The sequence below is a fragment of the Phalangium opilio genome, unplaced genomic scaffold (assembly GCF_054372755.1).
Source record: "Phalangium opilio isolate 3A_F unplaced genomic scaffold, DU_Popi_V2 ptg000037l_1, whole genome shotgun sequence".
NCBI lineage: Eukaryota > Metazoa > Arthropoda > Arachnida > Opiliones > Phalangiidae > Phalangium > Phalangium opilio.
Window position 1 is genome coordinate 118,695 of NW_028324160.1, and position 13,925 is coordinate 132,619.

Below are 13,925 nucleotides of genomic sequence, written 5' to 3' on the forward strand. Positions count from 1 at the left end.
TCCTTCTTTTATGTAGAACAGTATCGTTTGTGCAGGTGGCTCAGATGCGTTAGCGTTGTTGAATTGAGTTTGTACACTCCCGGCTCATCGGTTTTTAAGTATGATGAGTCAATTTCTGTCGTGGATTGAGGAGCACGTGGCAACGTGACGGGCACTTGTAAATGAGTGCCAGGTATGTAGACCATCGTTATTTGGTATCTGAGCAGGCGAAGAACTAAGCGCTGGATGAGTGGTGAGAGTCTTAATGATGACAATTTAAGGTTTATGATCGGCCTGTACGATAAAGGGGACTCCAATGACATAATAGTGGAATCTTTCGCACGCGTAGACTATGCCTAGAAGTTCACGTTCTATTGGCGCGTAGTTTAGTTGAGTGCGGGTCAAAGAGGATGAAGCATACTCAACAGGTTTACCATTTTGTAGTAGTACTGCACCGACGCCTATTAGGCTGCTTTCTACTGATATTGTCCTGGTGGCTTGCGAATTGTAATGGGCCAGTACTGGGGACGAGGAGATGAGGCGTTTAGGTTTTAGGAAGACAGCTTCCCTCTTTGCGTCCCACATGAATGAGACCTCTTTCTTCAGGAGCTCGCGTAGTGGAGCTGTAATTGTTGAGTGTTGGGGCAGGAATTTTGCCAAATAATTCACCATGCCGAGGAATCTTGGTAATGATTTTTTTGTCTGTTGGTGACGGTATTCATTGAATCGCTTGAACTTTTGTTGGTGAAATTTCGAGGCCTTTGTAGGACAGGATGTTGCCCAAGTATTCTATCTTGTCTACCGCTAGTTGCTGGAAATAATTCTGACGCTGAGGAGAGACCATAAGGGAGCCGGAGGAATCTGTATCGTCCGTAAGGTGTTGCGATTGTACATAAGTAAGAGCTTGGTTCATCCAGCTCTATGTGCCAGAACGCACTTTGCGCGTCCAGGACGGTGTTGATCAGCGTAGATTTGTTGAGCGGTAGGCATTGGATAGTAGGGTTCCGGGTGTGACCTTCCTTTTGGTTTTTCCACTATTACCATTGGGTGGACCCAATCGGTGAGCTCCGTGACGGACACTATGATGCCTAACTGTTGCATGCGTTGCAATTACCTTTGTACTCTTGATTCCACCCACACAATGCAATAATGGTTAGCGTCCTTTTTCTACGATGGTAAAAAAAACGTTTTAAACCCCATCAAAGGTGATAATGTTAAAGATAAAAACACTTCTTGTTAAATTGTGAACTAAACTTTATTCATCTGTTTTTATTTAAACATTAGTAATAAATAATATGGATACGACTAGTATCGCGCTTTGTACAAACGCATCTTCACGTAAATAAACTTGTTCACTATACGTAACACAGAAGTGATTTTTTATATTTAACGATAGGCTACCTCCTCTATTTTTTATCAAAAGTGATTCTATTTAACTTACCAATTATATCTGATGAGATAATAGTAACTCTACCAACTGAACATACCAGTTTCAGCAACCCTTCATATCTAGATATCACAGTTACCACTTCCACAGTTTCCAATTTGAGCGACCATTTCTGGCAGTAGGTTTCCAATTTGAACGACCATTTCGGGCAGTAGGTTTCCAATTTGAACGACCATTTCGGGCAGTAGGTTTCCAATTTGAGCGACCCTTGCGTGCAATAGGTTTCCAATTTGAGACCCTTGCGGGCAATAGGTTTCCAATTTGAGGGACACTTGCGGGCAATAGGTTTCCAATTTGAGCGACCCTTTCGGGCAATAGGTTTCCAATTTGAGCGACCCTTTCGGGCAATAGGTTTCCAATTTGAGCGACCCTTTCGGGCAATAGGTTTCCAATTTGAGCGACCCTTTCGGGCAATAGGTTTCCAATTTGAGCGACCCTTTCGGGCAATAGGTTTCTAATTTGAGCGACCCTTTCGGGCAATAGGTTTCCAATTTGAGCGACCCTTTCGGGCAATAGGTTTCTAATTTGAGCGACCCTTTCGGGCAATAGGTTTCTAATTTGAGCGACCCTTTCGGGCAATAGGTTTCCAGTTCAAGCAACCCTTTCGGGTGAGTTAATTTTACAAAGCTCCTAGAGCTAGGATTTCCACCAACCATTAATTACGGCTGATCATACAAAGCTCCGAGAGCTAGGACTTTCACCAACCCTTTAGGGTTATAATACAAAGCTTCTAAAGCTAGGGTTTTCAACAACTTAAAAAGGTAAAGCTTCTAACCCATCTGGGTTATAAGTTCATTTTACAAAGCTCCTAGAGCTAGGATTTCCATCAACCATTGATTACGGCTGATTTTTACAAAGCTCCGAGAGCTAGGACTATCACTAACCCTTTCGGGTTATAATACAAAGCTTCGAGAGCTAGGACTATCTCTAACCCTTTCGGGTTATAATACAAAGCTTCGAGAGCTAGGACTATCTCTAACCCTTTCGGGTTATAATACAAAGCTTCGAGAGCTAGGACTATCACTAACCCTTCCGAGTTACTATGCAAAGCTTCTACAGCTAGCACTTCAACTCAATTTGGGCAACCCTTTCTATAGTAGTGGCGTAGCGTGACTTTATCCCACCCGAGGCTAACAATAGATTTTCTGCCCTCCTTTTTTCGCAATTATGCTTATTAAGCTCTGTAATATAGCTGTGATAATGTTTCACTGTTTTCTAAAGGATTAAAATGAAATGTATTTCATTAAATAAAGTTTCATTTTGCGTTTTTTTTTCCAATGCAAAGTCTTTAGTATGGTGATAAAAGTTGATTTATACCTATTGTTCGATTGTCAAGATAAGGAGATTTGTTAATCTCGACTTAGACATTGAAGACTAATACATTTGATCAATTTCAATTCCGAGAATTTTCTCTCAACTCGCATACTTATAGCAGCTTTGATGAATATTATCAGCATTACAATGTTAGGTAAGCGCTTTCAAGTTTCGACTAAACAGTACAATCTAATCCCCTAGAATAGAGATCCTTTCACCCCCTCACGCTACGCCACTAAATTATGCTATACTTTCAAAGATACATCTTTCATCATACAAAGCTCCTATAGAGCTAGGATTTCCATCAACCATTGATTACGGCTGACTTTACAAAGCTTCGAGAGCTAGGACTATCACTAACCCTTTCGGGTTATAATACAAAGCTTCGAGAGCTAGGACTATCACTAACCCTTTCGGGTTATAATACAAAGCTTCGAGAGCTAGGACTTTCACAGACCCTTTCGGGTTATAATACAAAGCTTCGAGAGCTAGGACTTTCACAGACCCTTTCGGGTTATAATACAAAGCTTCGAGAGCTAGGACTTTCACAGACCCTTTCGGGTTATAATACAAAGCTTCGAGAGCTAGGACTTTCACAGACCCTTACGGGTTATAATACAAAGCTTCGAGAGCTAGGACTTTCACAGACCCTTTCGGGTTATAATACAAAGCTTCGAGAGCTAGGACTTTCACAGACCCTTTCGGGTTATAATACAAAGCTTCGAGAGCTAGGACTTTCACAGACCCTTTCGAGTTATAATACAAAGCTTCGAGAGCTAGGATTTCCATCAACCATTGATTACGGCTGACTTTACAAAGCTTCGAGAGCTAGGATTTCCATCAACCATTGATTACGGCTGACTTTACAAAGCTTCGAGAGCTAGGATTTCCATCAACCATTGATTACGGCTGACTTTACAAAGCTTCGAGAGCTAGGATTTCCATCAACCATTGATTACGGCTGACTTTACAAAGCTTCGAGAGCTAGGATTTCCATCAACCATTGATTACGGCTGACTTTACAAAGCTTCGAGAGCTAGGATTTCCATCAACCATTGATTACGGCTGACTTTACAAAGCTTCGAGAGCTAGGATTTCCATCAACCATTGATTACGGCTGACTTTACAAAGCTTCGAGAGCTAGGACTACCACTAACCCTTTCGGGTTATAATACAAAGCTTCGAGAGCTAGGACTACCACTAACCCTTTCGGGTTATAATACAAAGCTTCGAGAGCTAGGACTACCACTAAACCTTTCGGGTTATAATACAAAGCATCGAGAGCTAGGACTACCACTAACCCTTTCGGGTTATAATACAAAGCTTCGAGAGCTAGGACTATCACTAACCCTTTCGGGTTATAATACAAAGCTTCGAGAGCTAGGACTATCACTAACCCTTTCGGGTTATAATACAAAGCTTCGAGAGCTAGGACTATCACTAACCCTTTCGGGTTATAATACAAAGCTTCGAGAGCTAGGACTATCACTAACCCTTTCGGGTTATAATACAAAGCTTCGAGAGCTAGGACTATCACTAACCCTTTCGGGTTATAATACAAAGCTTCGAGAGCTAGGACAATCACTAACCCTTTCGGGTTATAATACAAAGCTTCGAGAGCTAGGACAATCACTAACCCTTTCGGGTTATAATACAAAGCTTCGAGAGCTAGGACAATCACTAACCCTTTCGGGTTATAATACAAAGCTTCGAGAGCTAGGACTATCACTAACCCTTTCGGGTTATAATACAAAGCTTCGAGAGCTAGGACTATCACTAACCCTTTCGGGTTATAATACAAAGCTTCGAGAGCTAGGACTATCACTAACCCTTTCGGGTTATAATACAAAGCTTCGAGAGCTAGGACTATCACTAACCCTTTCGGGTTATAATACAAAGCTTCGAGAGCTAGGACTATCACTAACCCTTTCGGGTTTTAATACAAAGCTTCGAGAGCTAGGACTATCACTAACCCTTTCGGGTTATAATACAAAGCTTCGAGAGCTAGGACTATCACTAACCCTTTCGGGTTATAATACAAAGCTTCGAGAGCTAGGACTATCACTAACCCTTTCGGGTTATAATACAAAGCTTCGAGAGCTAGGACTATCACTAACCCTTTCGGGTTATAATACAAAGCTTCGAGAGCTAGGACTATCACTAACCCTTTCGGGTTATAATACAAAGCTTCGAGAGCTAGGACTATCACTAACCCTTTCGGGTTATAATACAAAGCTTCGAGAGCTAGGGCTTTCACAGGGTTATAATACGAAGCTTCGAGAGCTAGGACTATCACTAACCCTTTCGGGTTATAATACAAAGCTTCGAGAGCTAGGGCTTTCACAGGGTTATAATACAAAGCTTCGAGAGCTAGGGCTTTCACAGGGTTATAATACAAAGCTTCGAGAGCTAGGGCTTTCACAGGGTTATAATACAAAGCTTCGAGAGCTAGGGCTTTCACAGGGTTATAATACAAAGCTTCGAGAGCTAGGGCTTTCACAGGGTTATAATACAAAGCTTCGAGAGCTAGGGCTTTCACAGGGTTATAATACAAAGCTTCGAGAGCTAGGGCTTTCACAGGGTTATAATACAAAGCTTCGAGAGCTAGGGCTTTCACAGGGTTATAATACAAAGCTTCGAGAGCTAGGGCTTTCACAGGGTTATAATACAAAGCTTCGAGAGCTTGGGCGTTCACAGGGTTATAATACAAAGCTTCGAGAGCTAGGGCTTTCACAGGGTTATGATACAAAGCTTCGAGAGCTAGGGCTTTGACAGGGTTATGATACAAAGCTTCGAGAGCTAGGGCTTTGACAGGGTTATGATACAAAGCTTCGAGAGCTAGGGCTTTCACAGGGTTATGATACAAAGCTTCGAGAGCTAGGGCTTTCACAGGGTTATGATACAAAGCTTCGAGAGCTAGGGCTTTCACAGGGTTATGATACAAAGCTTCGAGAGCTAGGGCTTTGACAGGGTTATGATACAAAAATTCGAGAGCTAGGGCTTTGACAGGGTTATGATACAAAGCTTCGAGAGCTAGGGCTTTGACAGGGTTATGATACAAAGCTTCGAGAGCTAGGGCTTTGACAGGGTTATGATACAAAGCTTCGAGAGCTAGGGCTTTGACAGGGTTATGATACAAAGCTTCGAGAGCTAGGGCTTTGACAGGGTTATGATACAAAGCTTCGAGAGCTAGGGCTTTGACAGGGTTATGATACAAAGCTTCGAGAGCTAGGGCTTTGACAGGGTTATGATACAAAGCTTCGAGAGCTAGGGCTTTCACAGGGTTATGATACAAAGCTTCGAGAGCTAGGGCTTTCACAGGGTTATGATACAAAGCTTCGAGAGCTAGGGCTTTCACAGGGTTATGATACAAAGCTTCGAGAGCTAGGGCTTTCACAGGGTTATGATACAAAGCTTCGAGAGCTAGGGCTTTCACAGGGTTATAATACAAAGCTTCGAGAGCTAGGGCTTTCACAGGGTTATAATACAAAGCTTCGAGAGCTAGGGCTTTCACAGGGTTATAATACAAAGCTTCGAGAGCTAGGGCTTTCACAGGGTTATAATACAAAGCTTCGAGAGCTAGGGCTTTCACAGGGTTATAATACAAAGCTTCGAGAGCTAGGGCTTTCACAGGGTTATAATACAAAGCTTCGAGAGCTAGGGCTTTCACAGGGTTATAATACAAAGCTTCGAGAGCTAGGGCTTTCACAGGGTTATAATACAAAGCTTCGAGAGCTAGGGCTTTCACAGGGTTATAATACAAAGCTTCGAGAGCTAGGGCTTTCACAGGGTTATAATACAAAGCTTCGAGAGCTAGGGCTTTCACAGGGTTATAATACAAAGCTTCGAGAGCTAGGGCTTTCACAGGGTTATAATACAAAGCTCTGAGAGCTAGGGCTTTCACAGGGTTATAATACAAAGCTTCGAGAGCTAGGACTTTAACAATCCCTTTCGGTTGCTCTTACTAAACTTCTACAGCTGTTTCTTTTTAACGAAACATATACCTTTATGATACGAATAGTACGATTCTCTGTAACAGGCCTCGAATCTGTCTTGAAAAAGTTTGTTTCCGAACGCTAAATCTAACTGGCAATGATAGTCAGTTGAAATTTTCTCTTCAAGACCCGGCAGAAGAGACATGTTAAAAGAATCAAAGAACATTTTCAGGGCCGTTTTACTTTTTAAAAAATTTATATTAAAATCTCCAACTACAACTGTCGGAACAGAGGCATCGTATCTAATATCGAATAAAGGATTAAAATCCTCAAAAACTGATCTCAAACTCGCTCCGGGCGATTTGTACAACAAAACAACAGTCATCGGTTCATTTTCAATGGAAACATTCAACCAGCAACGTTCCACATGCGAATTTCTGAAAGGTCTATCGGTTCTCAAAACCCTATTATCCAAATCGTTAACTACATTTTCGGGTGTGTCTTTTAAATAAATGGAAGAACCAAACGCAATTCTACGTGCCGTTCTTGGCAGATAAATACCGCCCACTTCCTTAAAGGATGGCACACTAAAATCATCGGTATCTTTCTTCCACGTTTCAACAAAGCATAATAACTGGGCATTTTTTATTACCGTGTCTGCTAAAATATCTTCCAAATGTGCGTTTAAGGATTGCACATTATGAACATAAATGTACACCTTTTCGTTCAAAAACGGTAATACCATACTCTTTGTATCTCGTAATCTTCGAAGTTCCAATTCTACTTGATTGTTTTTAGGCGCATTTGGAACTTGAAATTTACCCTCAATATACAAACCGGAGGCGTTTCTCGCCCTACTGCAAGCAACATATAAATGAGTTCTCTCTAATTTTTTTCTGGGATTACAATGCACTACTACGGACGAGTATGTATCGCCTTGACTCTTGTGTATCGTAATAGCCTCAGAAATTACCAAAGGAAATTGTCTCCTAGAGACTGAAACATTATTTTGCCTCCATTTTCTACTAAATGCCTTAATAACCTTCTCGACAGGAGTCCAAGTCCTGTTATAGTTATTCTGCTCGTACAATCCAAGACACTTTTGTCTCAAACACTTCCCAACATTAGCATCAGCAAACTCAATCCAAACCCTGAACGGAATTTGTTCCCCGAGCCTATTTTTACCGTACTCTATCTTCCTTAACCAACCTGTCGCACCATTCGTAAGTCCATCAGACGTATCGACATTGTTAGTCATCATATATCTCGCACCACAAGCGAGTGTTAGTTCTTTAGGGAGACCATACGTATCAGACGTTGCTAACGTTTGAATTTGGGAAAGAATGTTACTTTTAACTTCGCTACTAAGATCACCATTTACAACATCTACTGAAAATGAAATACACTTTTCCGTACTCATTTTTAAAAGAGTCTCTTGGTTAAATTGGTTGACTTCAACGTTAGTAGGGAAAAGATGTATCGCTTCTTTTGGCGGTACACGCTCTCTGTTTACTTCCAAACTTACGAATAAGTCAATATCATCCTGATTCATAGTTCCCACAGCCATTCTATTCAAAGCTTCCGCAAACCTCTTATCATCTTTTTGCCTCATAATTTCTTCAAGCTCACAATGGCCAAAAAGCGGGAGAATGAGTCATATCGTGAAAGGGAACACCAAGTTGGTATACTGACCAAGAGAGTTAAAAGGGTGGATGAATGTTATAGAGCAAGCGAAAGAGTTAAGAACCAGTTAAGTATGGCTAATAAACGGCAAGATTTAGAGTACGTTGAAACTGAACGTGTTAGAAATCAGTTGGCTATGGCTAGTAAACGCCACGATTTAGAGTACGTTGAAACTGAACGTGTTAGAAATCAGTTGAGTAAGGCTAGTAAACGCCAAGATTTAGAGTACGTTGAAACTGAACGTGTTAGAAATCAGTTGGCTATGGCTAGTAAACGCCAAGATTTAGAGTACGTTGAAACTGAACGTGTTAGAAATCAGTTGAGTAAGGCTAGTAAACGCCAAGATTTAGAGTACGTTGAAACTGAACGTGTTAGAAATCAGTTGGCTATGGCTAGTAAACGCCAAGATTTAGAGTACATTGAAACTGAACGTGTTAGAAATCAGTTGAGTAAGGCTAGTAAACGCCAAGATTTAGAGTACGTTGAAACTGAACGTGTTAAAAATCAGTTGAGTAAGGCTAGTAAACGCCAAGATTTAGAGTACGTTGAAACTGAACGTGTTAAAAATCAGTTGGCTATGGCTAATAAACGTCAAGATTTAGAGTACATTGAAACTGAACGTGTTAGAAATCAGTTGAGTAAGGCTAGTAAACGCCAAGATTTAGAGTACGTTGAAACTGAACGTGTTAAAAATCAGTTGAGTAAGGCTAGTAAACGCCAAGATTTAGAGTACGTTGAAACTGAACGTGTTAAAAATCAGTTGGCTATGGCTAATAAACGTCAAGATTTAGAGTACGTTGAAACTGAACGTGTTAAAAATCAGTTGAGTAAGGCTGCCAGGCGTGAAAATGTAAATGTTAGAAACCCAGAGCGTTCTAGAAATAGATTGTCTATGGCTGAAAGGAGGACAAATCCTTTGTTTATAGAGCAGACTTATTTTGAAAGTATTAAAGAAGGTCCAACGTGGCCATGTGAAGGGTGCTCTGGCCTTTTTTTTAAAGCATCGGGTAGCTTTGTTAAGTCTACAGTGCTTTTGGCTGTTCCTGGGATTCACGGTCGTGAATTAGGTGACAAAGTATTTTTATGTAGTACTTGTAATAAAGCTGTGAAAATGAACGAAATTCCCAAGTTTTCCAAAGAAAATGGATTTGAATTCCCTGAAATTCCGGCAGAACTAGTTAATTTGTCCAATTTGGAGGAAAGAATGATTTCACCAAGAATACCTTTTATGCAAATAAGAAGGTTAGGTTGTGATCAACAAAGGGGGATTAAGGGAAACGTGGTCAACGTTCCTATAAATGTAGAGTCTACAGTGTCAGTGTTACCACGGTTACCTCGTGAAACAGATACTATTCAAATTGAGTTTATGAGGAGAATGCAATATAATACACCCTATTTGTATGAAACTGTTAGGCCGAAAAAAATGCACGAAGCTCTTAAGGTTTTGGTGAAAACACCGTTGTATATTAAGCATGGGATAACCGTTAGGAGCGATATATTAGATCCAATTCCAGAAGAACTTGAATTTATTGTTGACGAAAATGACCGTCAGTTAAACCATGGTGATACATTAAGTGAAAACCCACAAGGGTCAATGAATGTAGAGAATGAGAATGATAGCGATGAAATTTGGAATGAATCTAACGAAGTTAATTCATTCCCAGTTGGGAATCAAGACACGTTGTTAGTGTCATTGTCTGATTTCCTACCCACTAATACCATGCATGTTAAGTTTGCTCCTGGTGAAGGTCAAACGCCAATGTCTTTACTCTATGACGAGGACGCGGAGGAATTGTCATTCCCCTGTATTTATGTGGGTCAGAAGAGAGACCTTAAGGTTAAAGGTAGTTTTGGGGACATTGCTAAGTGGGAGCTTCGTAATGTTGATAGGCGTTGTGCTAAAAATCCGTCTAAATTGTTTTACACTTTTGTTAAGTTGGAAACTATGAAAGTTAGAGATTCCATACAAGTTTGTATGAGAAAAACCAAGAGAAAAGATGGCTCAAACTACACTGCTGGGTTTTTATCGTCTGCTGGTGCACTCGATTCAATTGTTAAGCAGGATGATGGTTTTAGAGTATTAGAAAATTTGCAGTCCTCGCCTTCATATTGGCAGCATAGGCAGAAAGAGTTAATGGCTATGATTAGACAGCTTGGTACGGCTACCTTTTTTATAACGTTTTCAGCTGCGGAAGGCAAATGGCCTGAGCTTTTGAACATATTGAGGGTGACTTCGGGTCAGGATCGCTTAGCGAATGATGATATTGGCAATTTAAGTTTTTCGGAAAAGGCAAAGTTGATTCAGGATGATCCTGTTACTTGTGCTAGATATTTTGACCACCGTTTTCGGGCTCTTCTTAAAGCTCTGCAAAAGCTAGGCCCTCTTGGTGTTATTGAAGATTATTACTTCAGGGTTGAAATACAGCAAAGAGGCTCTCCTCATCAACATGGGTTGATTTGGATTAAAGATGCGCCGAAGCTTAAAGGTGACTTGTCAAATGTTAAAGAGGTAGAGGAATATATTGATAAAGTTATTTCTTGCGCTGGTAAAATGAACGATGATAATGGGGATTTGTTAACGTCATTGCAAATGCATAAACACACGACAACGTGTAGGAAGAAGGTTAATGATAGTTCAGTTTGTCGTTTTGGAATTCCATTTCCTCCCATGCCTAGAACTATTATTTATGATCCGAGTTTAAGAGAACCCGGTACTCTTGACGAAGAACTTAAGTGTAAGAACAATTCAAAGAAATTGCGTGAGCTTTTGCAATCGAAAGAAAAAGAATTGTGGGTAGATAGTTTTGAGGAGTTGTTGGAAAAGTTGCGTATAACTGAAGATGATTATATTAAAGCCATTACGTATGATCTCAAAAGGAAAGTGGTTTTATTGAAAAGACACCCTAAAGATACTAGGGTTAATCCGTACAACCCGTGCACTTTGCGCCTCTGGCAAGCGAATATGGACATTCAGTTTGTTCTTGATCCTTACGCTCTGGTTATGTATATCGTGTCTTATATAGGGAAATCTCAGCGTGGTATGTCAATGCTTCTGCGTGAAGCCGCTAAACGAGCGCAGTCAGATAAATGTACGGTGAAGCAAAAGTTGAAGGTGATTGCTAATCAGTTTTTGAACGCGCACGAGGTAAGCGCACAGGAAGCGGCTTATAGCGCTTTACAAATTCCAGTCTCCAGGTGTAGCCGGGCTTGCATTTATGTTAATACAAATGTGCCCGAGAATCGTGTTCATATTCTCAAAAGCAAATTTGAGCTTGAACAATTGTCCAAAGATAGTTTGGATGTTTTCGCTTCTGGAATGTTAGACCATTATGTTCAAAGGCCAGATGATTTAGAGGCAGTAACCTTAGCTCAATTTGCGGCTTGGTATGAATTTTCCAGAAGTCGTAGAGTTTTGAAAACTCAAAGTCATATTGATGACGGTGAGAGCGATGAAGTTCAATGTGGTAAATGGTTAAAACTGAAAAATGATTCAGGGTTCATTAGAAAACGCGGTCACTCTAAAATAATACGGTATCGTAGATTCAATTTAGTGAAAGATCCCGAGCAGTTTTATCGTGAACAAATCATGTTATTCTCGCCTTGGCGTGATGAGAGTAGAGATATTTTGACAAAGGATGTAAAATCTGAGTATGAGCTTAGACTTGAGATTATAACGGAATCCAGAAAAGAATTTCATAATGAAATTGACGAAGTAGCTATTGAACAGGCTGTGAGAGATTTCGAAAGTGAAGCTATTGATGCTGATCTTACTAATATCCAACCTGAATTGGAACATCAAAATGAAATAGATAGGTCTTTAATTGTTGAAGATTCTGAATTTTTAATTAATACAGTGGAAGAGGCAATAGGAAATATTAACAGAGATATTCTTGATGGTAATGCGGAAAAAACTGTTGCTCCATCAGTCACGTTAGTTAATGATTCAGAATACAATGCCCTTGTTAGAAAGCTGAATTTGAAACAGAAAGAAATATTTTATGAAGTTCTGCACCATTTAAAGTGCAAAGAAACGCCTTTACGGCTATTTGTTACAGGAGGCGCTGGTGTTGGAAAAAGCGTTTTGATAAGTGCCATATTTGAATCTGTTACTAGATTTTACAATAAGCAACCAGGGTCTAATCCCTCGGAGGTTAAAGTTCTGCGATGCGCACCTACGGGCAAGGCTGCCTTTAATATAGGTGGGGCGACTTTGCATAGTACCTTTTGTCTACCCGTTAGTCAATTTGCCGGAAACATTTCCAGATTAGAAAGTGAAACTCTTCACAATTGTAGGTTGATGTATGGTCAAGTGAAATTGTTAATTATTGACGAAATATCAATGGTTGGTGCGAAGGTTTTTAACCGAGTTAACTCGAGAATGCAAGAGATAATGGGTTGCCCAGATTATTTTGGTGGTGTCTCTGTACTTTTAGTTGGAGATTTTAACCAACTTAGACCCGTCCGGGATCATTTCGCTTTTCAAAGTCAAAGTGATAGTGACAATCCATATGCGTCTTTAATTGGTAACCCAATATGGGAGGAATTCCAATTTAGTGAGCTTGAAGAAATTATGAGGCAAAAAGATGATAAGAGGTTTGCGGAAGCTTTGAATAGAATGGCTGTGGGAACTATGAATCAGGATGATATTGACTTATTCGTAAGTTTGGAAGTAAACAGAGAGCGTGTACCGCCAAAAGAAGCGATACATCTTTTCCCTACTAACGTTGAAGTCAACCAATTTAACCAAGAGACTCTTTTAAAAATGAGTACGGAAAAGTGTATTTCATTTTCAGTAGATGTTGTAAATGGTGATCTTAGTAGCGAAGTTAAAAGTAACATTCTTTCCCAAATTCAAACGTTAGCAACGTCTGATACGTATGGTCTCCCTAAAGAACTAACACTCGCTTGTGGTGCGAGATATATGATGACTAACAATGTCGATACGTCTGATGGACTTACGAATGGTGCGACAGGTTGGTTAAGGAAGATAGAGTACGGTAAAAATAGGCTCGGGGAACAAATTCCGTTCAGGGTTTGGATTGAGTTTGCTGATGCTAATGTTGGGAAGTGTTTGAGACAAAAGTGTCTTGGATTGTACGAGCAGAATAACTATAACAGGACTTGGACTCCTGTCGAGAAGGTTATTAAGGCATTTAGTAGAAAATGGAGGCAAAATAATGTTTCAGTCTCTAGGAGACAATTTCCTTTGGTAATTTCTGAGGCTATTACGATACACAAGAGTCAAGGCGATACATACTCGTCCGTAGTAGTGCATTGTAATCCCAGAAAAAAATTAGAGAGAACTCATTTATATGTTGCTTGCAGTAGGGCGAGAAACGCCTCCGGTTTGTATATTGAGGGTAAATTTCAAGTTCCAAATGCGCCTAAAAACAATCAAGTAGAATTGGAACTTCGAAGATTACGAGATACAAAGAGTATGGTATTACCGTTTTTGAACGAAAAGGTGTACATTTATGTTCATAATGTGCAATCCTTAAACGCACATTTGGAAGATATTTTAGCAGACACGGTAATAAAAAATGCCCAGTTATTATGCTTTGTTGAAA